The sequence below is a fragment of the Teleopsis dalmanni genome, chromosome X (assembly GCF_002237135.1).
Source record: "Teleopsis dalmanni isolate 2A chromosome X, ASM223713v2, whole genome shotgun sequence".
In the NCBI taxonomy this organism is placed as follows: Eukaryota; Metazoa; Arthropoda; class Insecta; order Diptera; family Diopsidae; genus Teleopsis; species Teleopsis dalmanni.
In genome coordinates, this window is record NC_051848.1 from 56,138,430 (window position 1) to 56,144,647 (window position 6,218).

Consider the following 6,218-nt stretch of genomic DNA (forward strand, 5'->3'; position numbering starts at 1 on the left):
AAAATAAAAAGCTTTCTTACCAATTTCTCCCTCATTTCTTCATATAAAAGCAGATGCGCCTCCAGCCTCTCGAACTCGCCAACATTTCCCAGAGGAAATGTTGGCAAGTTGTTTGTTGAAGCGTGCGCCTGCATAAGTGTGTCCCTCTGAGCTGTAAGAGAAGACACTTCTGCTCTTAATTCAGCGATTAAGAGAGAGTGCCTTCTAATTCGCTCGTCTGTCCTATCCCGCTAATCGGACTCTTTCAACTGAGTTGAAAGAGTGAGAGCGGGTTCTGGACCACCCTCAGCTTGTTGATCTTCTGGTGGAATATCTGAAAATGTTTAAAAAATTGTAATATATTAATTATTATATTTTAATAGAAATTAAAATTAATTAATTTAGTTATTTTTCTAATATCAATACATTTTCATCAATATATGGTATATAAAATAAAAAGCTTTCTTACCAATGTTTGCCTCATTTCTGCATTTGACTGCAGATTCACTTCCAACTTCTCGAGCTTTCCAACATTTCTCAGAGGAAATGTTGGCAAGTTGTTTGTAGAAGAGTGTGCCTGCATGAGTGAGTTCATCTGAGCTCGAAGAGAAGACACTTCTGCTCTTAATTCAGAGATTAAGAGAGAGTGCCTTCTAATTCGCTCGTCTGTTCTATCCCGCTAATCGGACTCTTTCAACTGAGTTGAAAGAGTGAGAGCGGGTTCTGGACCACCCTCAGCTTGTTGATCCTCTGGTGGAATATCTGAAAATGATTAAAAAATTGTAATATATTAATTATTAAATTTTAATAGAAATTAAAATTAATTTATTTAGTTATTTTTCTAATATCAATACATCTTCTTCAATATATGGTATATAAAATAAAAAGCTTTCTTACCAATGTTTCCCTCATTTCTGCATTTGACTGTAGATGCGCCTCCAACTTCTCGAACTCGCCAACATTTCCCAGAGGAAATGTTGGCAAGTTGTTTGTAGAAGAGTGTGCCTGAATGAGTGAGTCCATCTGAACTCCAAGAGAAGACACTTCTGCTCTTAATTCAGAGATTAAGAGAGAGTGCCTTCTAATTCGCTCGTCTATCCTATCCCGCTAATCGGACTCTTTCAACTGAGTTGAAAGAGTGAGAGCGGGTTCTGGACCACCCTCAGCTTGTTGATCTTCTGGTGGAAAATCAGAAAATGTTAAAAAAATTGTAATATATTAATTATTAAATTTTAATAGAAATTAAAATTAATTAATTTAGTTATTTTTCTAATATCAATACATCTTCTTCAATATATGGTATATAAAATAAAAAGCTTTCTTACCAATGTTTCCCTCATTTCTTCATTTAACAGCAGATGCGCCTCCAGCTTCTCGAACTCGCCAAATTTCCCAGAGGAGAAGAGTAGAAGAGTGCGCCTGCATGAGTGAGTCCATCTGAGCTCTAAGAGAAGACACTTCTGCTCTTAATTCAGAGATTAAGAGAGAGTGTCTTCTAATTCGCTCGTCTGTCCTATCCCGCTCTTCGGACTTTTTCAACTGAGTTGAAAGGGTGAGAGCGGGTTCTGGACCACTCTCAGCTTGTTGATCTTCTGGTGGAATATAGTTATTTTTCTAATATCAATACATCTTCTTCAATATATGGAATATAAAAAAAAAAGTTTTCTTACCAATGTTTCCCTCATTTCTTCATTTAACAGCAGATGCGCCTCCAGCTTCTCGAACTCACTAACATTTCCCAGAGGAAAAGAGTAGAAGAGTGTGCCTGCATGAGTGAGTCCATCTGAGCTCTAAGAGACGACACTTCTGCTCTTAATTCAGAGATTAAGAGAGAGTGCCTTCTAATTCGCTCGTCTGTCCTATCCCGCTAATCGGACTCTTTCAACTGAGTTGAAAGAGTGAGAGCGGGTTCTGGACCACCCTCAGCTTGTTGATCTTCTGGTGGAATATCAGAAAATGATTAAAAAATATTGTAATATATTAATTATTAAATTTTAATAGAAATTAAAATTAATTAATTTAGTTATTTTTCTAATATCAATACATCCTCTTCAATGTATGGTATATAAAATAAAAAGCTTTCTTACCAATGTTTCCCTCATTTCTTCATTTAACAGCAGATGCGCCTCCAGCTTCTCGAACTCGCCAAATTTCCCAGAGGAGAAGAGTAGAAGAGTGCGCCTGCATGAGTGAGTCCATCTGAGCTCTAAGAGAAGACACTTCTGCTCTTAATTCAGAGATTAAGAGAGAGTGCCTTCTAATTCGCTCGTCTGTCCTATCCCGCTCTTCGGACTCTTTCAACTGAGTTGAAAGAGTGAGAGCGGGTCTGGACCACTCTCAGTTGTTGTCTTCTGGTGGAATTTAGTTATTTTTCTAATATCAATACATCTTCTTCAATATATGGAATATAAAATAAAAAGTTTTCTTACCAATATTTCCCTCATTTCTTCATTTAACAGCAGGTGCGCCTCCAGCTTCTCGAACTCGCCAATTTTCCCAGAGGAGAAGAGTAGAAGAGTGCGCCTGCATGAGTGAGTCCATCTGAGCTCTAAGAGACGACACTTCTGCTCTTAATTCAGAGATTAAGAGAGAGTGCCTTCTAATTCGCTCGTCTGTCCTATCCCGCTAATCGGACTCTTTCAACTGAGTTGAAAGAGTGAGAGCGGGTTCTGGACCACCCTCAGCTTGTTGATCTTCTGGTGGAATATCAGAAAATGATTAAAAAATATTGTAATATATTAATTATTAAATTTTAATAGAAATTAAAATTAATTAATTTAGTTATTTTTCTAATATCAATACATCTTCTTCAATATATGGTATATAAAATAAAAAGTTTTCTTACCAATGTTTCCCTCATTTCTTCATTTAACAGCAGATGCGCCTCCAGCTTCTCGAACTCGCCAATTTTCCCAGAGGAGAAGAGTAGAAGAGTGCGCCTGCATGAGTGAGTCCATCTGAGCTCTAAGAGACGACACTTCTGCTCTTAATTCAGAGATTAAGAGAGAGTGCCTTCTAATTCGCTCGTCTGTCCTATCCCGCTAATCGGACTCTTTCAACTGAGTTGAAAGAGTGAGAGCGGGTTCTGGACCACCCTCTGCTTGTTGATCTTCTGGTGGAATATCAGAAAATGATTAAAAAATATTGTAATATATTAATTATTAAATTTTAATAGAAATTAAAATTAATTAATTTAGTTATTTTTCTAATATCAATACATCCTCTTCAATGTATGGTGTATAAAATAAAAAGCTTTCTTACCAATGTTTCCCTCATTTCTTCATTTAACAGCAGATGCGCCTCCAGCTTCTCGAACTCGCCAATTTTCCCAGAGGAGAAGAGTAGAAGAGTGCCTGCATGAGTGAGTCCATCTGAGCTCTAAGAGACGACACTTCTGCTCTTAATTCAGAGATTAAGAGAGAGTTCCTTCTAATTCGCTCGTCTGTCCTATCCCGCTCTTCGGACTCTTTCAACTGAGTTGAAAGAGTGAGACCGGGTTCTGGACCACCCTCAGCTTGTTGATCTTCTGGTGGAATATCTGAAAATGATTAAAAAATTGTAATTTATTAATTATTAAATTCTAATTGAAATTAAAATTAATTAATTTAGTTATTTTTCTAATATCAATACATCTTCTTCAATATATGGAATATAAAATAAAAAGCTTTCTTACCAATATTTCCCTCATTTCTGCATTTGACTGCAGATTCGCTTCCAACTTCTCGAACTCTCCAAATTGTTGGCAAACTGAGTTGAAAGAGTGAGAGCGGGTTCTGGACCACCCTCAGCTTGTTGATCTTCTGGTGGAATATCTGAAAATGTTTAAAAAATTGTAATATATTAATTATTAAATTTTAATAGAAATTAAAATTAATTAATTTAGTTATTTTTTTAATATCAATACATCTTCTTCAATATATGGAATATAAAATAAAAAGCTTTCTTACCAATGTTTGCCTCATTTCTGCATTTGACTGCAGATTCGCTTCCAACTTCTCGAACTCTCCAAATTGTTGAGGATTGTTTTTTGAGGATTGAGATTTTCCGTCTTAACTTAAATGTTAAATTATGAATGTCTAAATAAAACTGTTCAAAACTCTCCCCAACCTATTGTTTCCTGTCTACAATCCCTCTGATAATCTCATAATCACTCTCTGACGATCGAAATTGTTCCAACGACTCCTTCTTTAATTGGAATAATCAAAAGTACTATCCCCGCATGATCTACAAGCACCTGCCAAAACTATTTTAATGCTACCATTGAGTTTCACCAAATTTCCTTGAAAAGTTGGTGTAGTGTGTTGACATGCAGGTATGGATTTGCTTTTAAAATTTCCGCTGGAATAGAGTCGCAGCCCGCAGTTTTGTTTTTTTTTAATGATTTTATGACTGTGTAGGGAATTTATATTTATGGTGTATTTGCAATGTTGTACTACTGCGCAATACACGGTATATTGAGGCGCCAGAAATGGTAAATAGGTGGCGCCATACGTCGTTCTATTGCGCTCCGGATCAAACGTCATAGTCAAGTGGCCATCAGGATGGTAAATAAGACGGCTACGACAAAACTCAATGCGATGGATATTGCATGTACTTTCTACCATCTTCGTTTCCATGTTATATGTTCGTAGTAGTCTCATATAGGCCTCGACAGATATTGGCTGATCTGTGAAAAGTATGAAGTCATCGCAGCTTATGTTTAGTTGGCGTAGTGAGTGACGTAGAATGTAATAATTGATGATGCTGTTTCCAATTCCGGTATCTACGTCGCCTGACATTCTGGTGCCTCGTTGGTGCTTTCTCATTGCCTTGAACGAGCACTGTTGCGTAACGTTTTCTTGCAAAGCTTGCGTAATTTTTGGATTTGTCCATAACAGCGTTGGTATAGTCTGTAGCACCTCGACAGTGGCATGTGCATCGAAGGTAGTATGGTCTTCCTCAGTATAGTACATATATCTCCTTTCAAGTTTGTCGGCAAGTTACTTTGCCGATATGGATATCGTACTTAAAACTTCGCTTAAGTGGTTTGACGCAGCGCCCAGAAGCCAAGTAAGATAATGGGTGCCTTGCTTGTATAAGTCTTGAAGCTTTGTACTTGCTTGTTGATAACTTTTCGAGCTTTATAAAAGGAGTGATGCCGCTCGAGATTTTTCGTCCATTCCGTATTTCCTCAATAAGCTTTCTTACCAATGTTTCCCTCATTTCTTCATTTAACAGCAGATGCGCCTCCAGCTTCTCGAACTCGCCAATTTTCCCAGAGGAGAAGAGTAGAAGAGTGCGCCTGCATGAGTGAGTCCATCTGAGCTCTAAGAGACGACACTTCTGCTCTTAATTCAGAGATTAAGAGAGAGTGCCTTCTAATTCGCTCGTCTGTCCTATCCCGCTCTTCGGACTCTTTCAACTGAGTTGAAAGAGTGAGAGCGGGTTCTGGACCACCCTCAGCTTGTTGATCTTCTAGTGGAATATCTGAAAATGATTAAAAAATTGTAATATATTAATTATTAAATATTAATAGAAATTAAAATTAATTAATTTAGTTATTTTTCTAATATCAATACATCCTCATCAATATATGGTATATAAAATAAAAAGCTTTCTTACCAATGTTTCCCTCATTTCTGCATTTAACAGCAGATGCACCTCCAACTTCTCGAACTCGCCAACATTTCCCAGAGGAAATGTTGGCAAGTTGTTTGTAGAAGAGTGTGCCTGAATGAGTGAGTCCATCTGAACTCGAAGAGAAGACACTTCTGCTCTTAATTCAGAGATTAAGAGAGAGTGCCTTCTAATTCGCTCGTCTGTCCTATCCCGCTAATCGGACTCTTTCAACTGAGTTGAAAGAGTGAGAGCGGGTTCTGGACCACCCTCAGCTTGTTGATCCTCTGGTGGAATATCTGAAAATGATTAAAAAATTGTAATATATTAATTATTAAATTTTAATAGAAATTAAAATTAATTTATTTAGTTATTTTTCTAATATCAATACATCTTCTTCAATATATGGTATATAAAATAAAAAGCTTTCTTACCAATGTTTCCCTCATTTCTGCATTTGACTGTAGATTCGCTTCCAACTTCTCGAACTCTCCAACATTTCTCAGAGGAAATGTTGGCAAGTTGTTTGTAGAAGAGTGTGCCTGCATGAGTGAGTCCATCTGAGCTCCAAGAGAAGACACTTCTGCTCTTAATTCAGAGATTAAGAGAGAGTGCCTTCTAATTCGCTCGTCTATTCTATCCCG